We start from the raw sequence: 25729 nt of genomic DNA, 5'->3' as shown, positions 1-25729 counted from the left end.
CGAGGTAGACTTCGTCGTTCGATTTTAAAAGAGCGTTTTTGAGCATTAGGAGAAACTTGGATTCAATTTTGGGCCCTGTAAGAAACGCCAACACAGCATAGAGAAAGATAATTAATTATGAAAAATGTTTTTTTTTGGAATTATATTTCTCATAGTACATACGTAAAAGTTTGCTCGATCACTTAAATGCATGCTCGTACAAAATGCTTTTCGAGAGCTCAATTTAAGTGTACACAAAAATCCATGTCTGTGAATCTTAATGAGTGATGTGATGTGTGATGAGAGAAAACACATAAGAGTTATTTTCAAAATACCAAAATAATACCAAGGATGCATTCGGAACGTCCAAAAACCTTAGGATAGCTCTTTAAAATGCTGAAATCTGACATCTCTAGCTCAAGATATAGCATTTTTAAGCATAGGGCCTCATGAGGTCAATACCAAGCGAATAGAGGCCCTTGAGACCCTCGCGCCGAACAAACTCCCATGCACTATGGCTCAGGAGGCAAGGCAGCTTGGAAGGAAAAATATGTAAGATTGATTAAATTATAACCTAAGTCGATGATTATAAAAATTATAGTTGATGATTTGTTATTAATACTGCTAACTTAGAAAAATATCACTCCTACTCGACCAACCAGAGAGATGGTCAAGTATCAGGACCGAGATATAGAATTTGATACTCGGCGATGGTTGTTTGAGAACAATCACATCTCTCGCGAGCAATTTGGCGCAGCGGTTGAATCACTACCTCTCAAGGGCCTCTATTCGCTTGGTACTAACCTCATGAGGACCTAAGCTTATATCTTCAGCTAGAGACGTCAGATTTCAACGTTTTAAAGAGCTATCCTAAGGTTTTTGGACGTTCCGGATGCATCCATGGGCTTAAAAAATGTTATATCTTAATCCTAGGGTCTCATGAGGTCAAAACCAAGCGAATAGAGGTCCCAGAGATCCCTCAAGGGCCTCTATTCGCTTGGTTCTGGCTCCTTCATAGTCTTAAATAGTACCTATCAATCACTATCAAGTACGATCTATTTGAATTTAAATTGCGAGTACTTCATAAAAAGGTAATTGATGCTTGTGCGAGATGCACAAGTACAAGTACTTCACTTTATAGGATAGCAACAGCCAGTGTTCGGGAAAATTCATTTTTCCAAACATACAAAATTCCTTTCCTTGAATTTGCCAAGAGGACATTTTAGAAAAATAGGTTTATTTTGTGGATTTTTACACTATTTTTCTCTATTTTGGGGCGGAATTTCTCCTTTTCCCTTTGCCCTCAACCGGCTTTTTGAAATTGAAAACAGCATGATATTAAGTTGAGACACATTTTTCCCAAACATTGGCAACAGCGGGTCATAAAAAAGGCTTCGATGCTTGTGCAAGATGTCATTATCAAGCGCCTTACTTTTTTGATAATAGTGACAATTTCACCAAAATGGTTTTCATGGAAATTTTCAAAATGAGAAAAAAAGTTTTTTTCTACATAACGTTAGCCTTCTTCCTATTGGCTAAGGAGCATTCTCTCACTAGAGCTAAAAGGCCCAAAAATGAGTCCATTTCTTTCTTAATGGTTAACCTTTATAGGTTTTTGTTTGGGCTTTGTGGATAACAAAACGCACATGCCCGTGTGGTTAGGTCATTGTGTTGCCATAGTCCAGGTTGCGGGTTCAAAATCCAGGGGGCGTTGATCGATGCATTTTTTATTGACGTCCATTGTTCTCGAGATTCGTGTGTGCGCCTTCGAGCCATCGATCCCGTCATGAAGCCTTCATTAAAGACCCCGTGCTTTGAGTATCGCACACATCATTCAAGGATCTCTCTCTCTCTCTCTCTCTCTCTCTCTCTCTCTCTCTCTCTCTCTCTCTCTCTCTCTCTCTCTCAGCCTTTTGAAGACGTTTATATAACATTTCATTTTCATTTCTCTCTCTCTCTCTCTCTCTCTCTCTCTCTCTCTCTCTCTCTCTCTCTCTCTCTCTCTCTCTTCCATTCTCATTGAAGCACAGCTTGATAACCTCGCTCTCTGTCTTGTTTTCAGAACATTCTATGATTCTACTTGTCGCCACCAAGGCCAACATGAGTAAGTTGCATGTGGGTGAGAGAAACAATACAATCACACAAAAGAAGAAGCAAAGGGGACTTGGAGTTGGGAGTGGCAGTAGGTTCAACCAACAAGAAGCATAATGTGAGGCATATGTGGCCTACGCAACAAACAATAGGCGCAGATGCTAAAGATGAGGAAGAGGACTTTGCAACAATAAGCTACAAGAGGACCTGCACTCTGGGCACCCTCTCTTGGCTCATCAGAGTCTCTCTTTGCTTGCCTTCCGGACATCATTTCCGGTATACCTTGCTTCCATTTGAGTTTTCTTTTTCTTTCTTGCATCTTTTATAAAGCTGACTTCTTAGAGTTAGCATTATCAATATGGTCTAGGGTGCTATGTACCTGATTCAAACTTACCTTTTTTTGTATGTGTGATTCAATAAGATGAATGCACTCAATCATCCCACAATGAAAAGGCTTTTCTTCAAAACAACGCTCTTTGTCTTTTCAAGCGAAGACAAAACATGATGGCACTCTTTTACCTGTTGCATCTCCTCGCATGCAAGGTGCTTCAAGACATCTAATTGTAGACCTTTTCTTTAAAATTACACCTTTTTTACGCCCTCAAGCATCACTGTCAATTGCATGAAGCTCCCGTGTACCTTTTCTTTTAATTTACACCTTTTTTACACCCTCAAGCATCAGCATGAGCATCATGAAAGCTCTTGTTCACCTTAGAGAATCAGGAAGAAAAGTAGCACTTTTAAGGTCATCTCCTTGCTCTTGTTGTCAAGTGACAAGACACAAGACTTGTTGTTTGTTGTCACCCAAAGCAACAACATCTGATCTTGCCTTGTGCTCTCTCATATAGGAAAGTAGTGTTCTTAGTGATTGGGGCTGACTGTCCATAGATTGCACAAATATGCAGCTTGTGAGAAACTTATTTGTCTCATTGTAGGGACACTAGCTTGTTAGGACTCAGGAGGATTGTTTAAGATGTGTTCGTGAGTCGTTTCCTTTTGGACCATGTCTAGTTGCATGGAGGATTGTTTAAGATGTGTTCGTGAGTCGTTTCCTTTTGGACCATGTCTAGTTGCATGGTGTCCTTGAAACGTTTCTAACTGCACATGTTCGTCTAGTGTCAACCTTTGTGATGGTTGAAAGCTAGATTTCTGGAACTGCACTTGGACTTGGGATGGTCATGTTGAATCTGACAAGTACTTAGTTCTGATTAATGCTTACATTGACAGTTTTAGTAGCTTAGATTATGCCAATATAGTCCATGTAGTGGATTATTTGAGATATTCTATAGCTCTTTCATGTTCAGTTAGAAACACATGCTCAAAGCAAGGAGTCTTGCTCTCCATTGAACATGTGTGCATGTTTTGTGATAGGCATCTTAAAGCAGACTAAGGAAGTCATGGAGGAGTTGTTGCCAATAATCAAGTGAGTTGGAGTTCTCTGCAAAGTTATGCATCATTTATCTTATCAAGTTTGCAAAGGCCATATTTCAATTGTAGCTATCATTTCACCTTGGGGGCGAGTGAGATAGATAGCAATGTTGTGGACACTAAAGACCAGATAAACCAAAGGGGGAGTTGGCTATGGATCGTAGAGGAGGCTTGGAGCAGGCTAGAAAAAGATTCACCAGGATGCAAGCAATTTGTTGAAGATGTTTGGCTTCACAGCTCCCATGCTTGTGGTGAGAGTTGCAAATTATGATAAACAATGGGATCATAGTTGCATTGAAAAGTTCAATGTCCGTGCAATTCTCCAGTTGTTGATACAACATGTACTAGTTGGTTGTAAAATTTAGCTTCCAATTTCGCGTGGATTTTGGATGTAATTGCATTGGATCAACTCTGAAATCTTTGTTTTCCTTGTGAGGCTTGTAATTTTATTTGCTATTTATGATGGCGTAGGGGATGAGGGCATCGGCGCCTTTGTAGTTTTGAGGGTGTACTATGTTTGTATCTTTGCAAAGTGTAGGATCAAAAAAATGCTTGCTTATTGAAGATGTTTCTCACAAATTTTTCACCGCATATGGTTTTTTGATAGGTGCTCACAAAATACTACTGCAAAAATAGCAGTTGAAACAACAAAAGGGACTATGGTGCAATTCACATGAGTACTTGGTTTCCAAAATGTTGGCAACATGTTGTCAACTTTTTTGGTTCACATGAAGTGTTTCCAGTAACAAAATTGGCAACATGTTGCCAACAAGTTTCCAAATGATGCCCAACAACTAGTGCCACCTCGCGGGGTGCACTATGTAATCATGTTAATGTATAACATGAGTTCGAAACGAGGGTTTTTAAAATGTAAAAATTTTAGACAATTTAACAGAGATACATTAAAATAAGGAGGTTTTATATTCAATTTTGAAAAAAAATCCTAAAATATGGGGTCATTTTATTCATTCAAACATGTTAAAAGAGGGGTTTTTTTAATACCCCGTGAACGCACGTTATATAGGGGGTATTGAATGGCGAATTCCCCCAACAGTGCCACCTACGAAGGAGAAAGAGCCAGTTCACACGGGCACAAAATATGAAGTATTTCCAACAAAATACTTGCATATGTTTCCTTGGCCAGTTCACATGGGCACAACATATGAAGTATTTCAAACAAAATATTGGCAATATGTTTCCTTGGCTCTATGTCAAGGGAGTGGATCATAATGGAAACGACACATGATGACAAATTTGAAAAAATATGCCTCATTTAATTTTAGAAAAGCCAGACAGTTTTTGCACTCTCTCTCTTTTCTTTCTCACTTACTTTTTCCTTTCAACTCTCTTAAAAAGAAATTCTCTCTTCTCTTCCTCACATCTTGCACCCTCCGCACTATACTTCCATGGCGGGGTCGGCAACTAGTTTCCAACCTCACCCCCACACAAACTAGCTCAAAGGATGAGTGGTGAGTGGTGAGTGAATGAACAGTACAGGTTGTCTTGACTTATGTGCCCACCTTCATCAGCAAGTGCATACGCTGTTAGCCTTTTTTCAATTGGATTACACATCCAGCTCTATCAGCTAGCCCCTCCCGAGTCCCCAAGAGGGGTGAGGGATGGTCATGGAGCTTTAAGAGGCCCTCAGAGATGGTATGGTGGCATCTGCTTCCACCCCCCCCAAAACCCTAATCTTAGAGGTCTTCAATAGAACGTGGTTTCCTCTGTCCTCTTAACACAATAATTGGAAAAACAAAAACATCACACCCTCTCATGTGCAATATTTTCCTAGCAACTATTATCTCTTTTTCTTTGATGATCCTAACATTGCTCTTCAGGTAGTCATCCATGGACAATGGCTAATCACAAACACACCCCTATTAAAATTTAGTTTGTATGTTGGGTTTAACTCTCGTGACCCAAAACCCATGACGTCCCTAGTGTGGGTGAACTTTCTAGAATTACCTATAGAATTATACCCCTGACTCAATTCTATAGATGTCTTTGTATGGAGAGTTCTCAATCAAAGATCTAGAGGGGGGATTAAACCTAAGTGGGACCTTCAACTCTTGATTGAAGTGGAACTCAACGCTGAGCTCAAAGTGCATATACCTATTAAAGACTCCACAGGTAAGTCGTTTCACCTTCAAAGGGTTGCTTACAAAAATCTTCTGAATGCCTCTTTCCACTAGGCACTTCATTAAAGAATGTCTTGAATTGAAGCCCTCGAAAGTTCAAGAAGAAGTTGAGCAAGATTGGTATGAGGGGTTTCAACCTATAGCAAAAAGGAACTCCTCAAGGCCTCCCAAATCTAAAAAATCCTTCTATTCCAAAAATAAAAATAGTTGTAGCTATTGGAGAATGTTTTTGACCCATTCAACTATTAGTTTGTAGCTGATGTGGACAAAGATATGACTTAAAAAGCTACAAAAAATGAGGACATCCTTTTGGGGGAAATAAACTATAGGTGTCCCTCTCAATAGTCCTCATCCTCCTCTCCTCAGCTTAAAGAGAAGCTAAGAAAGGAAGTGCTCTTGGTAGCAAGGGTCTCTTGTATTGGACCAAAGAGTTCTAGTCTAGAAAGGTTGACAAGACTCAAAAAAACATGTATGATGTGCTCAAGAAGAAGAAAATAAAAGATTTCATCCCTCTTTTGAAAAACAAGCACGGGGTTGTTCTAACCTCTCATAAAGACAACCTTCAAGTGTCTAAAGACTTTTATGATGATATGTTCTCCACTCCCCCTCAAAGAGGTTCTATCCACACTAAAGTTAGGGCTACAGTAGCCAAGATAAGGAGAAGGATGATTCCTCCTCATGTAACTAAAATGTTGGATCAAATCCTCATAGAGGGGGAGTTAAGAGAAACCATCTCTACTCTCAAGGTTGGAAAGTCTCTTCGTCTCGATGGTATGCCTAATGAGTCTTTTATTGAGTACAAAGATTTTTTGGTTTCGTACCTTAACAGAATTTGAAATGAGACTTTGAATCTATGGGCTCTTTCCACTTCCATTAGCACTGGGGTTATTAAGCTCATCCATAAAAGGGGAGGACATAAGGACTTAGGAAAATTGGAGACCCATCACATGTCTGACTTTTGTGTACAAAGTGTTTTCCCTTTCCCTAGCTAGGAGAATCAGCTCTATCATGCATCACATAATTTTCTTTGAATAGAAAAGGTTTCATCATACTAGATGCAATCATCACTTTGTTGTTGGAAGCCATTGATTATGCCCAGGATAGTGACCATGAGTTCATGTTTCAGGCTAGATTTTGATAAAGCATATGACAGAATGGAGTGGAGCTTTATTTTTCAGTTACTGTATGAAATTGGTTTGAGTAAGTCCTTTTTTGGAATGTTTTTGCAAGGATTGCCATCAATGGGGAGATGTCTGATGCCATCCCTTTGAGGAGATTTATAACGCAGGGTTGTCCTCTTGCCCCTCTTCTTTTTGCTATGTTTTCTGATGCACTTGGTTGGTTGATTCAAGATGCAATGCTCATAGGTAAAATATAGGGGATTAAAATCCCAAGAGGAAGCAAATATATTTTCCTTCAACAATTTGCTTGATACCAATGCCCTCATGGCCAATGGTCACAAAGTGATAGAATCCTTTTTAGACTACCTTAAAACTTTTTGTCTAACTAGTGGTTCAGCCATTAACAACTCTAAAATAGGTTTTAAAATTCCCAAAGGTAATGTTCCTTATATTGTGATTGGTATTGGATGTAAGAAGAACGAGGATGGTCAAGTTTTTAGATTGCTTGGCATTCCAATGGGCTTTAAAGTCACACTTGCCCAAATGGGATTGGGTTCTCACAAAATTTAGGCAAAAGATCTTCAAATGGAACAATTATCAATCCTTTCTCTATGCCGGAGACTTTATTTTGAATCACTATATCTTGCCATCTCTAATTTATTTTATGTCCTACCGGAAACCTCAGGGAGGTAACCTAAGAAAAATGTAACCTATCACGTGAGTTCAATAGAAGGGTATTTAAACATCTTGAAACTCACAAAAATATATGTACCAGAAGGATACATAAGAAAAAAATCCCATAAATGTTTCAAATCAGGTATCAAAAAATGGGATGATCCTTTTTATCATAATCAAAATACTGAATGAGGACTTTTAGAAGACTTTCAAATGAGTCATGATGAGGGTTCATGGTGCCTAGATAGGGTCAAAGGAGTTTTCGTTAGTGTTCATCTTTCTCCAAAGGGAATCCCTATGAATAGCCATATATAGGAGGAGTGGATATTCCACTCTAGAATATCTGGAGAGGAATAGTCCTTTGGTTTTTCTAGGTCCATAGAAACTCCACCATTTTTTGTAAAAATCTCAACTCTATGTAGTATTCCTCAAATCAGATCTATTAAGGTCTGCTATCAATTTGTGTAATGAAATGCAGGAAGCATTAGACACAGAGTTACCCACGTCCATAAATCTACTCCGAATTAAGGGGACAAAACTTGGCAAGGCAACTCTTTACAACCTACGAGACAAATCCATAAGCTAGGATGTTAGCAACAAGCTAACTCGGATAACATTTTTCGGAGCTTTTATTGTAAAAACACTTCTTATTTTGATGAATCGGGAATGTTGTAACTCCTACTTTCTAGATAAATAGTGTAATTGATGAGACGAGGCTACAAGGTTCCAGATTGTATCAACCTGTCTTTAGTTAGAGCTCCTAGATGATTAGTTTTCACCACAAAAACCTTGGCTAAGGTATAAAAGCCAATTTTTGTAAGTATTTTATAAGTTTTTGGATAATAGAAACACAGTGTGAGCTAACGGCGCTCACTTCTCTCCTTCTCACGCTTCCTGCTGCAAAGGGAGACATGGACGGGCCTGTAAAATATACAAATAAATGCTACATACAACGAAATACACGAACTTGCATACCTGGCAATCGCACATACAGTGCAGAAGATAGAGAGGGTGAGAGAGAGAGCCAAGAGCACGTGCAGGTGCACCTCCTAGAGCGGAGTGCTACGCCGACACGGCAAGAGAGAAGAGTGGAGAGGAGAGAACAATAAGGCAGACACCGGGTGCAATCTCCCCCCGTGCAAGAGTGACCATTTCCCTCTTGCACGTATTTGTTTTATAGATTTCTTGAATTGTCAAATTGGTTACAAAAATGGCCGGCCGGTTATAAATGGCCAAAGCTCATAAAGAGCACTTGAATAATAAAATGTACATAAAATATGATATCCTTTTTGCAATATCCTAGCTCGGTCAAGCCTTTTCCACCTGTGAGTTGCAATAAATAATAAAGTATCAATTCTATAACATACCTCTCCGTTGAAAAGCAACTGTCCTCAGTTGCAAGGATAAGAAATCTACAAATGATAATTGTAAAAAAAAAAGATTAGAAATCTGTGTCAAAAATAGCATATAGTAAAATTAATGAAAGTGGATTGCAGAACCTGTGATGGTGAGGGGTCAGGAGTTGTGAGTTGTGTGTGTGTGTAAGGTGGCTTCTGCATGAGCCGTCGAGCTGGTACTGATCGAAGGCTGAGGGTGGCACATGCAATAAGGGAAAGGGAAGGTGAAGGTGTAGAAAAGAGCACGGGATCAGGTGGGGAGTCTCTTCAATTAAGAAAATAACGAGACGATAAAAGAACGGTGCAACACAGTTGCCGCCATGCTAAGTGGTGTGGGTGCTTTGGTTGCATGCCCTACGAAAGAGATAGAGAGAGGCACACAGGTAGAAGTGTGTGGTGTGTTTACTGGCATGCAGCGACCATCTACCAGTTACGAGGGAAAGAGAGAGAGAGAGAGAGAGAGAGGGAGAGAGAAAGAGGTAGCTGAATTGAGGGAGAGAGTGGGTTGATGGCGGTAGGAAGGTGAGATAGAGGGTGTTGTGCACCTCATGAAAAAAAAACTTTAAAAAAATAAATAAAATAAATGGCGGCGCTCAAACTACTGAGTACCACGAGTTGATGAGAAAGAGATTGATATAGGTGGATGGTTCTCGTAGAGAGATAGAAAGAGAGAGAGTGCGTCGGCGGTGAGCTCTCGTAGAGAGATAGAAAGAGAGAGAGAGTGCATCGGCGGTGAGCCAAATAGAGAAAAGAGGAATGCTTTAAACGACTGTCTGTAGTGAGACGAGAGAGAGAAAGAGAGTAGACAACTAGCTAGTCGACAAAGGCCTGCATGGCGGTTGGAGCCGTGGGGATGAGGGGTTGCTGGCTTGAGGCGGATTGCTGTTGTCCGTCAACTACTGCATACAAATCAGTTCCCTCGCCATTTGGCTGCTGCCTTGAGCTTTACCCACCCACCATATAAGGCGGATAAACCTGGATGCCAGCCAGCGATGTCGACCGCGGAAGCCAAGGCTAGCTTCTCTAGGAAGGTTACCATCTATGTCATCTTCTCTGCATGCATTGCTTCGTGCAGTGGCGTCATATTTGGATACAACATCGGCATCTTCGGGAGAGAACCTACTACAAAGTTAATGACCAGGCTTCACCTCAACCCTTTACTTGGCTGGCCTTATCTCCACATGTGGTGCCTCATATGTTATGAAGCACTCACGTCGTCGGATCACGCTGACTGTGGTTGGATTCCTCTCATTAGTTGAAGTTGTTCTCGCTGCGGCTGTCAAGCACATTGTCATGCTCATTATTGGCTGTATTGAGTATCCCTGTATAATTTAGTTTAATCCATAGTATTATTATGTTTAATTATAAACATAATTACTCTAACAATCACTATATCATGACAACAAAGAAGGAACCTCTTTAATTCTATTAAAAAAAATCACTAATTATATCATACAATCAACACAGATTACTATAAATTGAGGCAATTAACGAAATCTACAAACATATGAAAGCAAAATACTTAGTTGCAGCTTGTTAATGTTTATAGTCTTGGAGTGTAGCCTATGCTCTGATACCACTGCTGCAAACGAAGACGTGGACGGGCCTGCAAAAGATACAAATAAATGCTACCTACAATGAAATACACGAACTTGCATACCTGGCAATCACACATACACTGCAGAAGATAGAGAGGGTGAGAGAGAGAGCCAAAGAGCACGTGCAGGTGCACTCCTAGAGTGGAGTGCTATGCCGACAAAGCAAGAGAGAAGAGTGGAGAGGAGAGAACAATAAGACAGACACTGGGTGCAATCTCCCCCCGTGCAAGAGTGACCATTTCCCTTTTGCACGTATTTGTTTTATAGATTTCTTGAATGGTCAAATTGGTTACAAACTGGCCGGCCGGTTATAAATGGCCAAAGCTCATAAAGAGCACTTGAATAATAAAATGTACATAAAATATGATATTCTTTTTGTAATAGCCTAGCTCGGTCAATCCTTTTCCACCTGTGAGCTGCAATAAATAATAAAGTATCAATTCTATAACACTTCCTACTCCCTTTCTGATTCTCACATTGCAGTGACGTCTATTGCGTTGTAACCGCAGGTAAGAGCTCTACGCATTGACGTAAGCATTTCATGGTAATCCTTAGCTTTTGGCGTCGTCGACCCACGGCCTAATTTCATCATAAGTAGAAATTTAAGCTTCAAAATCATAAACTAAGGATAGACGGCGTATTGGGGCATCATTGCTAAGCATTTAGATGCATTCTGGGTAAAAAACGACTAGGTCAAAAACTCACTGCTATTAATAATCACGATTTTTGCACTTCACCTAAAGTGAGATTTGAGATCATAGGCATGTGTGCTTAGGTCTTATAAACATGTCCTAAAAGTTTCGTAACGTTTGGATGTTGTTTGATGCTGTAACGGTTGCGATTTGTTTACCGATGAGCGACTAGCTTTTGGTGATTTTTGTCATTTGAGTGTAGCTTGAGTTAGATGCGAGTTGTCTGTTATTTTTCAAGATATTGACAACCTCTTGTAGCCTCTATGCACTAGTCAAGTCAGCTTCGTCCCATGGATTGACAATTATATTCGTGGTTCTCGCTATGTCTGCAACAAGATATGAGTGAAGTTAGACACCCGTCCCACATTTGACGCCGTTGCCAGGGATCAAAGAGACCTAGACTGGAGAAAAACACAAGCATCTTGTTAAATTATCCTTTAACTTCCTCTAGGATCACCTAGAGTCAAAACTTTCTTTTTAAAAACCGCATAGCTTAAGTTTGTTATCTTTTGCTGTGTAGAGGTAGCTTAGAAGTGGGTTGTACTTGCTAAGTACCTTTTAGAATTGTAGAATTGTAGGATTAGATTAGGATTTTGAGAATGATTGATGGACGAAACAAGTCTTAAGATCAAGGCTCAAAAACCATAAAAAACAAGAAAACGAGTGTTTGTGGACACTTTCCACAACCCCAATGTAGTAGAACCTAGGAGTATGGTAAGTAAAATCCGAAGTGGGATCTCAGAACATTGCTCTTCTCTAAAGAATCAATTGTGAATTGTTTGTGTGAAGTTGCAAAATTTCACGTCTACGGTTAGAAATATCACCAAAAGGCTGTCAACCACTGAATCCGACTTGAGATTATGCTTTAAAAGTTGTATGAACTAGTGGATAAGCTTAAGGATGCATTTGAGGTAAAATTTCAAGAGTTTTCAAAAACTTAGATTATTTATTTTATCTTGACAGTCTAAGCCAAATTAAGTTTTGACTTGACTCAGAGGCTTAAAATAGATCATAAAAAGATTGTCCACTGAAAAAGTTGAACAAAGTGCTCATTTTAGGCCAAAAGTAAATAATCGTGATTATTTACTTTCAGCTCAAAAGTGGCCAAGGTTGATACGAGAGACTCTATGCATATGTACAAACATCGTTTGTAAAGGCCTTGAGAATTTGGATCACCAAATTGATCAAAACCTTGGTAAAAATTGAAATCTGTACTGACTGACGAGAACTTGAGTGTAAATTGGAAAAGGCTTGTTCAAACTTAGTGAAACTTGGCTCATAGGCTTATATTGAAGTGTTAAGAAAGTGTGCATGCTTAGATGACCAAAAAGATGCAAAAATTTACCAGAAGTAAATAATCGTAATTATTTACTTTTATCCCAGTTTTTAGCTTTTTTTACCAACCCAACATACCACTAGTTTTAGCATGTTATATTAAGCCCACAAATCAAATTTGGTAAGATTTGGATCATTGAATTGAAAATTATGGCCAAATTTGCAAAGTCACTCTACAGACACAAAACTGTTGACCATTTGAACAGGGATTATCCAAACTTGATGAAACTTGGCTAGGGAGCTTAAGTTGAGATGCGGAACCATTCTGTGTTAACATTGTGGCAAAAACTTGCATACAAATATCAAAAGTAAATAATCACGATTGTTTATATCTGCTATAAAATTGGACATTTTTGCACATTTGAGTATACCACAAGGTCAAGCATATCAAGTAGACCATACAAATCAATTTTGGTGAAATTTGGATCACAAAAGTGAGAAGCCGGATTCTCGAAAACTGAGTCTGCAAACACGAAACAATTGATAACTTGGACAAATTTTGTTCAAACTCAGTGAAACTTGTCCAGAGACCTTAACAAGTTGAGTACTTGGCAAAACAAGCCAAAAAGTGTAAAAATTTGGGAAAGGTAAATAATCACGATTATTTACTTCTGATACACAGAGACATAATTTTGGACTTTTGAGCTTGTACAGTGTTAAAACAACATAATACAAGGCCATCGATCAATTTTGGGTTCAATCGGATCCAAATTAGAACATGTTTACTCAGTTTCCATGTTGCAGATTAGTCCTTTGGCTTTTTGCAAAAGTAGAATTTGAAAGTCTCAAGTGCTGACTCACTTAGCTCAAATTAAAGTGATACACATAGACCAGTCACAATAGTTAGCAAAAATTGTATAGTCTTTGTGAAAGAATAGCTAACTTGATTAAAACTGATACAAGAATCAGGTTGCAGACAAGGAATTGAAAATTTGAGAGGAGTTGCAATCAAGTTAAGTGGAGGAAACTGATAACAAATCAATCCGATGGTAAGTACTCTATCCAAGGCTTCACAAGTCTATATGAACCTTAGATCTGGCCATATACTAACAAACCAAGGCATATTTTGTTACCATATACATGTGGTAGTGATGTGTGTGAACACACTAGGACCGCCGGGGCATTTTTTCCCTCTTTAGGAGGTTTTTCCCCACGAGCATTGTATATAAGCCCATCACTCTAGGGCTATCTATCTTTTCCATTGCATACTAAGTAACACACTCTCTATTATGTGCCTTGAGCTTCCTTCTTCTTCTCCAAGCTGTGTGCGTTTCTCAGCAACCCTAATTCCAACAATTCGTATTAGAGTAGGTTGCATCCTCCCGAGCTTAGTCGCCAGCTGCTCCAGCACACGCCTGCTCACTTTCTCCGATTTCAGTGAGCTTTGGCAAGCATTCGCAGGTTGACAAAAATTCTGGGCGAACTCAGAGAGCTCAATCTGCTCAAATTTTTTATTCGGGCTCATTTCAGCCTCCATTTCCACTACAGACAGTACTGCACAGGCTATTTCGTCATTTTGTGCAGAATTTTTGTCAGTGCCGTTTTCTGCATAACAAGTGCCTCATAGTCTTCTACGGTTTGTGCTATATAGCATGTGTTGTTCTCGCTCCGTTTCTCCTATTTTCTGGCAGCTTTCACATCAGGTGCACCATTTACCATGGCTGACAACAAGACAAATGTGTTCAAGATGTTTGCTGTTGAGGACATGTTGGATGGGGACAACTACCCTATGTGGGCTTATATGATGCTGTTGGAATTAGGGCTGCACAGAACACACACAGCTTGGAGAAGACGAAGGAAGCTCAAGGCACACAATAGAGAGTGTTTTACTTAGTGTGCAATGGAAAGATAGATAGCCCTAGAGTGATGGGCGTATATGCAATGCACGGGGGGAAAAACCTCCTAAAGAGGGAAAAAATGCCCTGGCGGTCCTAGTGTGTTCACACACATCACTACCACATGTATATGGTAACAGATCCCCCCTGGAGTGATGCGGTGAACGAGAGCTGGCACATGAGTAAAGGGAAGTGCCATGCCCTGAGGACATGATCAGTCCACAAAGGGGAGTAAGCCCAAAGCTTTGTGGAAAGCTTCAAGCTTCTCACGAGACAATGCCTTTGTGAAAAGATCTGCAAGGTTGTCATGTGTTGGCACATAAGCCAAGCTGATCTCTCCTGCTGAGAGCCTCTCCCTGACATAGTGGTAATGCACCTCAATCTGCTTTGTGCGAGCATGAAAAACTGGGTTCCTCGCAACTGCCAATGCGCTCTGACTGTCAGTGTAGATAGTGTTGGCAGTGTCCTGTCCAACACCCAAATCAGCCATAAGGCGTCTGAGCCATACACACTCAACCGTAGCTGTGAAGACTGCCCTGTACTCAGCCTCACAACTCGAAGTGGCCACAGTAGGTTGCTTCTTGCTCAACCATGATATATACATGAACTGCCAAGCATGAAACAAAAACCACTTGTGGACACTCGCGTGTCAAAACAACCAGCCCAATCTGAGTCCAAAAAATCATGATAAACGGTCCGTTTCCCTTTTTCTTAAACTTGGGAATGTGTTGCTTAAGGAAATTGACTATAACTAAGTCGCCTTTTTTGAAGATTTTTGTAACTAAATGGGAATCAAAAAACTGTTTTTGTTTTTTCTTTTGTGCATAGATGTGAGCTACAATTGTTAGCCTTTGCTCATCAAGATTTTCTAAATCTTCAAGCCTCTCTAACAATTCATGTCCAGTCCACTCAAGATCCTTAGCTAGAAATTCTATCGGCAATATGGCATCAAGACCATAAACAAGGTTAAAGGGTGTAGCATTTAAAGCTGTTTTGAATGAAACTCTATAAGCCCATAGAGCAACATGGAGATTCATCTCCCAATCAGTCCGTCTTGACTAACCACTTTAGTCAATACCGAGCTAAGAATTTTATTCGTATGCTCAGCTTGTCCATTTTCTTGTGGGGGATAGGGAGCCGATTTATTATGGATGACCATAAATTCATTAACCAGATACTCAATTACCTCATTGAGAAAATGAGTTCCCCTATCACTGACAATTTCTATTGCCAGTCCTCCATATCTTGTGAACACATTCTCATACAAGAATGCAGTTGTGGTTCTGGCATCATTCTTTTGGGTTGCTTTAGCCTCTGACCACTTGGTCAAATAGTCCGTAGCTACAATGATATATTGAACTTGGGTTCTATAACTATGTGGGCTTATATGATGCAACATGTTCTTGTGTCAAACGGTGTCTGGAACATTGTGCAGGGCATTGATGTACGTCCTGGTTGTGAGGATGTAGGCGATGTTGAGGATGTTGCAGGTCTTGCTGCAAGGATTGCAACTGTTAGAGTTGTTTTGCCTACGACAGAACAAGCTCGTTGGGATGTTAAGGATGCGCAGGCTCATGAATTGATTGCGTTGTCTGTGAAGCGCACCATTGTTCCTCACATCCGTTCAACAAAATCTGCAAAACAGGCTTGGGATATTCTAGCAGGTCTTTATGCAAGCAGCAATGAGGCTAAAATTGCTTTGTTGCGTAAAGAGCTGGAGTCGAAGATTATGCATGAGGAAGATGATATGGACACTTTCCTTGCTAGTGTCAAGGATATCAATGAGCACCTTGTTTCTGCAGGTGAAGTCATTTCAGACAGTTCCCTTGTGCAGACTGTTCTTGATGCCTTACCAGATTCCTACCAGACTTTTGCTAGTACTTGGAGACTGATGACCCAAGGAAATCCTGAAGTTGTCAAGTTTGATGCATTATGCACATTGCTGTTGCAAGAGTCACTTTCTAGAAAAAACAGGACTAGGCAGCGTGCAGTTGAACAGGCTTTTATTGCTTCTCAAAGAAAGGGTGGTAACAATAATGCAGCCACTTCTTACGGTTCTGCTGCGAGTGTCAAAAATTCTGTTCCTAATGCTTCTACTGGCAGTACTTCGTTTGGCAATTCTGGTGATAAGGGCAAAAAGAAGATGCGTTGCCATTATTGTAAAGCCAATGATCACTTGATCAAGTCGTGTCCTAAGTTGAAGGCCAAAGAGGCTAAGAAGAAAGAGGGTGGTTCCATTGGAAATGCTGGTTCCACTACAAATGCAGCCATTGTTGAGTCTTCTGTGAAAGGAGACCGTGTTGCTGATATTGATGCAGAATGGGCGTTTAGCGCAGAGTGCACTTACAATCCTGTTGTCCATGATGCATGCTTGTCAGTTGCTGCAGATTCACATGTGTGGTATTTCGATAGTGGTGCTACAAAGCACATTACCTCACATCGTGACTTGTTTACCTCTCTCGAGTCTGTCCCTCATGGGAATTCAGTCACTTGTGCCAACAATGCCTCTTATCCAATTCAGGGAGTTGGAAAGATTGTGCTTACTGCTGCTAATGGCAGTTCTTTCACACTTGTTGATGCACTTTATGTACCTGGGATCAAGAAGAATCTCTTGTCTGTATCCACACTTGCTAGACTTGGACTTGTAGTCAAATTTGTGGATGACAGATGTACAGTTCATGACCTCAATTTTGGTGATGAAATTGTTCCCTCTGGCCTTTTGTGATGTGACTGTATAAGCTCACTTTGTATGACAAGTGTGGACAAAATTTTACAAATGCTGTTGCAGATTCAAGGGCTATTTCAGATGCAAGACTTTGGCATGCACGTTTTGTTCTGAAGGAGTATGAGCGGAAGTGCGACGCGAGAGAGAGTGCGAGAAGAAGAGCACGACGATATGGTGAACTCGCTCTACTGTAATGTGTAGAGCATAGTGAGTTCTTATTAGGTTTTTTACAAAAGAATATGTGTACATACCTGGCGGCCCGCCCACTTACCTGGGCGACCACATTGGGCTTTATACCCCAACAACCTCCCAATTAAAGTCCAATGTGGTACTTTAAGTGTGAGAGAAACTACTATACAAGCTAATATACAAGAGATGTAGAGAAGTGATGTACTACCCTACACCTAACTGCTTGCGAAAATGCGCAAAGCTCTCTGAGGGAAGTCCTTTTGTAAGTAGATCAGCAGGATTTTCTATAGTGTGAACTTTGACAAGCTGAAGTTGCTTATCCTCGAGCATTTCCCTGATGAAATGATACTTCACATCCACATGCTTTGTCTTTGAGTGATAAACTGGATTGCGAGCCAATTGTATAGCACTTTGACTATCACAATACAACACAGGCATCTCTTCTTTGATTCCCAAATCTGTTACGAGTCTATTAAGCCAAATTGATTCTTTGCATGTCTCTGATGCTGCAACATATTCAGCCTCTGTAGTAGACTGAGTAACACAATCTTGTAATCTAGAATGCCATGATACTGCTCCACCAGCCAATGTAAAGACAAACCCCGACGTAGACCTTCGGTTGTCTAAGTCACCTGCATAATCTGAGTCTGTAAAACCCTTTACACTTAGCTCCTGACTCCCATAGCATATGCGCATACTGTTTGTAGCTTTCAGGTATCTCCTTTCACTGCCTCCCAATGTTTCTTGCTTGGGTTTGACATGTATCGACTTACTACTCCCACTGCAAATGCAATGTCTGGGCGAGTAGCAATCATTGCATACATCAAACTACCCATTGCGGACGCATATGGAATCTTATCCATTTCAGCCTGTTCTTCCTCAGACACAGGAAAATCTTGTTTGCTAAGTTTCACATATGGTGGCAATGGAGCACTCAATGCCTTTCCCTTCTCCATATTGAAACGTTGCAAAACCTTGTCAATATACTCTATTTGAGATAACCAAATCAACTTCTTTGATCTATCTCTCTCAATGCGCATACCAAGTATATGACTTGCCTCACCCATGTCTTTCATGTCAAACGATTTGCCATCTTTGACTTCAAAGCTGAAATTTCTTCCAAGTGCTTGCCAGCAATCAACATGTCATCCACATACAAAATAAGGATCAGCCAACTGTCATCCTTAGCCTTCTTTGTATATAGACAGTGATCGAACTCACTATGTTTGTAGCCTTGAGAAAGCATAAACTTGTGGAACTTATGGTACCATGCCCTCGGTGATTTTTTAAAGCCATAAAGACTCTTTAACAACTGGCATACCAAATCTTCCTTGCCTATCTCAACAAACCCTTCTGGCTGCTGCATGTAAATTTCCACATCTAAATCACCATGCAAGAACGCTGTCTTGACATCCATTTGGTGCAACACCAAATCTAATATGGCAACCAATGCAAGAAAGCATCTCAATGTAGTCATCTTGACCACCAGAGAGAAGACTTCATCAAAGTCAATGTCTTGTTCTTGCTTAAAGCCCTTGGCAACAAGCCTTGCTTTGTACTTTGGCTGACTATCATGAGCGGTGATCTTATACCCGTAAACCCATTTACAAGGTAGAGCCTTTTTGCCCTGTGGTAATTTAACTAGCTTCCATGTCTGGTTTTTATGCAGAGCTGTCATCTCTGACTGCATGGCCAATTGCCAATTCTCGAAGTCCTTCATTTGCACTGCTTCCTTGTAACATGAAGGCTCATTGCAATCAGTCAACATGACATAGTTCATAGATGGAACAAACCTATCAGGAGGTCGCGTGATACGTCCAGATCTACGCACAACAGGTGGCTCAGGCTCAGCCACAACCTGTGGTTCCACTCTATCCTGTACTTGCTCCTCTTGAGCCCTGACATTTTGTCTTGCACGTGCAGGTCCATCTTCTTGGAAGACAACTCTTCTAATCTCCTCAACCCTCTCTAGTTTAGAATGATATTTGGCTTCATTAAAGTGAACATCATTGCTGCGGATAACCTTTCTGGATTCGGGATCCCAAAGTCTGTACCCCATCTCACCAGAATTACCATAGCCTAGAAAGATGCACTTTCTACTCTTTGGCTCAAGTTTGTTCCTAAATTCCTTTGGAACATGAGTATATGCCTCACAGCCAAAGACTCTGAGATGCTTGTATGAGGGCATTTTGCTTGACCATACCATCTCTGCCACTGAATACTTCTGCAAAACCTTGCTAGGAGATCTATTTATAAGATGAACAGCTGTTGATACAGCTTCAGCCCAAAACCCATTTGGCAGTTGTGCATTAGACAACATACTTCTGACCTTCTCTTGTATGGTCCTATTCATCCTCTCAGCAACACCATTTTGAGGAGGATTGTAAGGAGCAGTAAGTTCACGTTTTATACCCTTTGACTCACAAAAGTCCTGAAAGGCCTTTGGAACATACTCTCCACCATTGTCAGTGCGTAAGCATTTAAGCTTCTTGCCACTCTGATTCTCCACAAGTGTCACAAACGTTTTGAAAACACTAAACGCTTCATCCTTGTGCTTGAGAAAGTAAACCCATACTTTCCTCGAGTAATCATCTATAAATGTCATAAAGTAAGAAGCTCCCCCTAGAGATAGGTTAGGCATAGGTCCACACAAATCACTATGAACAAGTGCTAACTGTGTATCTCTTCTACTGCTTCTATGCTTATGTGGCTGCTGTGTTTACTTACCATACAGACAATGTTCACAGAATTCAAAATCATTAAATGAAAAGCCAAGAAAATAACCAGAACAAGACAAGATTTCCATTCCCTTCTTGGACATATGTCCTAACCGGCTATGCCACAAAGAAACGTTCGGCTGCTCGGTTACATAGAACCCTTGGATATCTTCCACATGTTCTGTCCAAAAGTGGTGACGTAGCCAACATCATCAAGTAAACCTGTGCTGATCAAGCTCTTTGTAATTGCGGGAACATGTCTCACATTCTTCAGCGTGAAAGAAGAGCCATTCTGAAACTTCAATTGAACATCTCCAACACCTAAGATCTCACATGTCTGCCCATTGCCTAGCCGAACATGATCTTTAGTGGTCACATAAGAGGTAAACCACTCCTTGTTTGGAGACACATGAAGTGATGCCCCTGAGTCTATAATCCAGTCACTCAGTGCATTTCCATCAGATGCTGGCTTAGAAGCCATTTTCGAAGTCCGTTTGCGTTTTTCCGTAGAAAAACGCAACCGGATTTGACCTACGGCTTGTGTATTTGACGTTTCTTCTATCCGTTTGACCTACGGCTTGCCATACGCGCTCTTGACATTGCTTTAAAACTACTAAATGAACTACGGATGGTTTAGGTAGGCATAGAAGCCATTTTCGAAGTCCGTTTGCGTTTTTCCGTAGAAAAACGCAACCGGATTTGACCTACGGCTTGTGTATTTGGCGTTTCTTCTATCCATTTGACCTACGGCTTGCCATACGCGCTCTTGAAATTGCTTCAAGACTAGTTAATGAACTACGGATGGTTTCGGTAGGCATAGAAGCTATTTCTGAAGTCCGTTTGCGTTTTTCCATAGAAAAACGCAACTTGATTTGACCTACGGCTTGTGTATTTGGCGTTTCTTCTATCCGTTTGATCTACGGCTTGCCATACGCGCTCTTGACATTGCTTTAAGACTACGTAATGGACTACGGATGGTTTCGGTAGACGTAGAATCCGTTTCCGAAGTCCGTGTGCGTTTTTTCGTAGAAAAACGCAATCGGATTTGATCTACGGGTTGTGTATTTGACGTTTCTTCTATCCGTTTGACCTACGGCTTGCCATACGCGTTCTTGACATTGCTTTAAGACTACTAAATGAACTACGGATGGCTTCGGTAGACGTAGAATCAGTTTTCGAAGTCCGTCTGTATATTTTTGTAGAAAAACGCAATCGGATTTGACCTACGGCTTGTGTATTTGGCGTTTCTTCTATCCGTTTGACCTACAGCTTGCCATATGCGCTCTTGAGATTGCTTTAAGACTACTAAATGAACTACGGACGGTTTCGGTAGGCATAGAAGCCATTTCCGAAGTCCGTTTACGTTTTTCCGTAGAAAAACGCAACCGGATTTGACCTACGGCTTGTGTATTTGGCGTTTCTTCTATCCGTTTGACCTACGGCTTGCCATACGTCCTCTTGACATTGCTTTAAGACTACTAAATGAACTACGGATGGTTTCGGTAGGCATAGAAGCCATTTTCGAAGTCCGTTTGCGTTTTTTCGTAGAAAAACGCAACCGGATTTGACCTACGGCTTGTGTATTTGGCGTTTCTTCTATCTGTTTGACCTACGGCTTGTCATACGCGCTCTTGAAATTGCTTTAAGACTAGTTAATGAACTACGGATGGTTTAGGTAGGCATAGAAGCCAGTTTTGAAGTCCGTTTGCGTTTTTCCGTAGAAAAACGCAACCGGATTTGACCTACGATTTGTGTGTTTGGCGTTTCTTCTATCCGTTTGACCTACGGCTTGCCATACGTGCTCTTGACATTGCCTAAAGACTACCTAATCGTCTACGTTTGGTTTTAGTAGGCATAGAAGCCATTTCCGAAGTCCATTTACGTTTTTTCGTAGAAAAACGCAACCGGATTTGACCTACGGCTTGTGTATTTGACGTTTCTTCTGTCCGTTTAACCTATGGCTTGCCATACACAGTCTTGACATTGCCTTAAGACTACTTAATGGACTACAGATGGTTTCGGTAGGCGTAGAATCAATTTTCGAAGTCCATCCGCGTTTTTTCGTAGAAAAACGCAATCGGATGTGACTTACGGCTTGTGTATTTGGCGTTTCTTTTATCCGTTTGACCTACGGCTTGCCATATGCGCTCTTGACATTGCCTTAAGACTACCTAATGGAGTACGGATGGTTTCGGTAGGCATAGAATCAGTTTTCGAAGACCGTTTGCATTTTTTCGTAGAAAAAACGCAACCGGATTTGACCTACGGCTTGTGTATTTGACGTTTCTTCTGTCCGTTTGACCTACGGCTTGCCATACACGCTCTTGACATTGCCTTAAGACTACCTAATGGACTACGGATGGTTTCGGTAGGGATAAAAGCCATTTCCGAAGTCCGTTTGCGTTTTTCCATAGAAAAACGCAAACGGATTTGACCTACGACGCAGAAGCCGTTTATGAAGTTCGTTTGAGTTTTTCCGTAGAAAAACCCAATCGGACTTCAAAAACGGCTTTTATTTTGGGCATTTCTTCTATTCGTTTGACCTACGGCTTGTTATATGCCCCCGCCCAACCTTTTTTGAGGAGGAAGCTTATCTCTAAGAGCAACGACGGCGCTGTTGTTACTCCCTAGAGGATTTTCATGTGTAAAGGTGAGAGTTGAGCTTCGAATGTATTTTGAGCTGGTCAAATGAAGTCATAGGCTGCATCAGACGATCTAGGTTACTTTGGCTCGATTGATGAGATCCGCCAACGACAGATGCTGGATCTCCTATGATCTACCTATCCTAGCTAGTTGTTTTAGCCGTTTAGTCCACACCCAACAGTTTAGGATTCCATAATATTTTATTTTGTCATTTTGTCATCTTTTTACTCTGACTTTGTATCACATCCACCACATTGTAACTTTCTTGTCTCATAGGTCACTTTGGCCTTTCGAAGACGTTAATATAACATTTCATTTCATTTCTCTCTTTAATATTTATGTCTTTAATTTTAATTTCCTACCCGCATACATTAATTCTCTCTCTCTCTCTCTCTCTCTCTCTCTCTCTCGCTCTCTCTTTCTTTCCTACACACACATACACACCGATCTCTCTCTTTCTCTCTCTCTCTCTCTCTCTCTCTTTCCTACACACACACACACACCGCTCTCTCTCTCTCTCTCTCTCTCTCTCTCTCTCTCTCTCTCTCTCTCCCTCTCCTACACACACACACACACACACACCGCTCTCTCTCTCTCTCTCTCTCTCTCTCTCTCTCTCTCTCTCTCCTACACACACACACGATGTAGAGAGAGAGAGAGGGGTTAGGGGGGGGGGGGGGGGGAGAGTGACATAATACCCGCACAGCAGGTTTCGGCCACGATTTGAGCATGCGAAAATGGCCCCTGCGCGCGCGGGTTTCTCTTTTTCCCCCCAAATTTTTTGGCGTCGCAATGAGCGTCGATATACCCGTGGGTGAGTGCGTCGATATAAATGTGGCAAATAAAGCCTTCCCACGCGTATAGCGACGTTCTTTGCGACATGGATATCAATGCCTATATCGACGTGCTTTAATTCCGTCGATATATGCGTGGAAAGGCATGGCCGTCGATATATGATGCGTCGATATCTTCATGTTATGTTGTAGTGCCCTTCTCTAACTTTTCTCATCATATATCTCACCATTTGGTGAATGATTTTGTAAATGTTTTGTAGTGATTATTACTAACCACTAACAACTAACTTTATTGTAAAAATGCATCCTCTACTATCTATTACAGTAGGAACTCCCAAATTATTCACTCAATTCTCTCTCCTTTCATCCTCAAGAATTCTCTTCCCTTGAGCCAACATCCATGTGACTCAAAGGATAAGAGAGACCCACCCTCATTAAAAAAATAAAAATATACATAATCTTTGATTTCTTCAAATAAACTTGATTAGGTCTAATCCTAATCGGGGCTTCTAAAACCTATAAATAGATCCCTTCTCTCCCTTGTAAATCATCACATGCAGATCACACTACACCACACCTTTCTCCACATATAACACACCACTCTTCAAGCTTAGTTGTGTAGAGTGTGTGCATTGTGAGTGCTCTATTCCATCACTACACATAGGTGCATGGAGAAGGTTGAAGTTAGTTATGCCATCTAGAGGAGTGGAATGATTCCATACTCTTCATCACACTTGTAGCCTACTCTTGTGCATAAATAAGAATTATAGTTTTGGGTGCAATTGTATGCAACAACTACGACTCTTCTCTCCAAATTGACTTGATAAGTTTGCTCAGCAGGTGGTTGAAGGTATATTGTCCTTGAAGTATGTTGCGCCATTTCATGCTTGGTGGTTTGGGGGCTTATTGAATTGTTTGCCTAAAAAGTCAATTGTAAGAGGATGCTTGGTGAGAGGGCTCCCGTGACCCTAAGATAATTTGTGTATTGGCAACAAGATCAAGTTTTGTGTTGCCTCTCTATTTCTAAAGGACTTGACGACCATTTTGTGTGCAAAGAGAGTAAGGCATACTTGAGCTTGACAGGGTTCCCTAAAGCGAGCTGATGGTCAAGACGTGTGCATAATTAACTGGAGCAGTTGAGTCTGGTGGGGTTCACTAAACAACTTTTTCATAATTGAATGCTTTGGAGATATGACCACTACTGTTCAAAGATTTGTGATGGGACAGCTACTAGATAATATAGCTAGACTACTGGTGCTATGAATTACACCTTCTTTTGTTTTACATGTCCTTACCAACTACGTGAGCTTGATGAAAAGTAGCTTAAGGTGTGTATAGAAGATGCGGCTTGAAGACCGGTTGGCACAGACTGGAGGCTGTGTAGGTTCAGAGGGGTGGGATGTCGTGCCACTCCGCTTACATGACAAGAAAATGAGCAAAGGGATGCCAATCAGGTGTATTTGAATACTACATGATTATTCAACAGTTATAAAGGCTTGCTAACAAGACAATTTTAAGCTAAGAGTGTGCCAGATACGGCTCTAAGGGCCACAAAATGTCTTGCATTGGTAATGCTAAACAGTGAGTTTTTTTGAAGTGGTCATAGCTGGGATTTTATTAATCAAATCTGAAGTACTTGAAGGGCTCTACATGCCTGTCTTTATGACTCGTCAATCGAAGCTACGGATAAGAAGTTATGACAGTTTTAAGTTGAGTGAGTAGCAGAGCCGTACCGGATTGAGCACCTGCTGATAAAAAGTCAAAAATGATAAGAATGCATGGGTCCGAAGTGCTCACTTCCAGGAGCATGTCGGTCTTTTTAGTTTGTCAATCGGGGTTTCGGTTGGCAAGATATGGCCAGTTTAAGTATCGTTGGGGGCCGGTTCCGAACCACCCTGGTTGCCTTGATTAGTCAAGTTCATCTGGTAATTTTTGAGCTTTACATAGATTCTGGGAAATGGAGCCGTCACACCAGAATTTGTGGCAACTAATGGCCCGTATACAGGCTTAATGCAGTGCAGTGTTATGCTGATATGTACGCCAAATGTGGCCGATACGAAAGACTTTGCCTTGACGGACACTAATACTTGCGTCTTGAAAGCTATGGTGACATTCAAAGCACTAGAACGGGCAACAGAAATCAAGGTGATATTGCTAGTCGGAAATGTTGGAAAATGAAGTCATGAGCGGCTTTTCTTTGGCCGGAATGCATGCCAAAGGTGGTGCCCTTACAATGGTTGTGGCTGCCGAGAGGAGAAAATGATATGCTTGGCATTGCGGCGGATATGTGTGCCAAATGTTGCCCTTTAAATGGTGCCCAAGGGCCTTAAGCTATGGCCGACCTCAAAGGGGCATGGCTGCTCACAATAAGA

The 25729-nt window shown here is 41.0% G+C and overlaps 1 pseudogene; it reads left to right on the top strand.

Annotated features, from left to right (window-relative positions):
- Nucleotides 1-2079: 2079 nt before the first annotated feature.
- Nucleotides 2080-25535, top strand: LOC147457848 (uncharacterized; annotated as a pseudogene).
- The last annotated feature ends 194 nt before the right edge of the window (nt 25536-25729 follow it).

This window comes from Adiantum capillus-veneris, chromosome 5 (genome assembly GCF_014529385.1).
Source record: "Adiantum capillus-veneris isolate H3 chromosome 5, ASM1452938v2, whole genome shotgun sequence".
NCBI classification, from domain to species: Eukaryota; Viridiplantae; Streptophyta; class Polypodiopsida; order Polypodiales; family Pteridaceae; genus Adiantum; species Adiantum capillus-veneris.
Note: the sequence above shows the minus strand (reverse complement) of the source record. Positions and strands in the feature narration are given on the sequence as shown.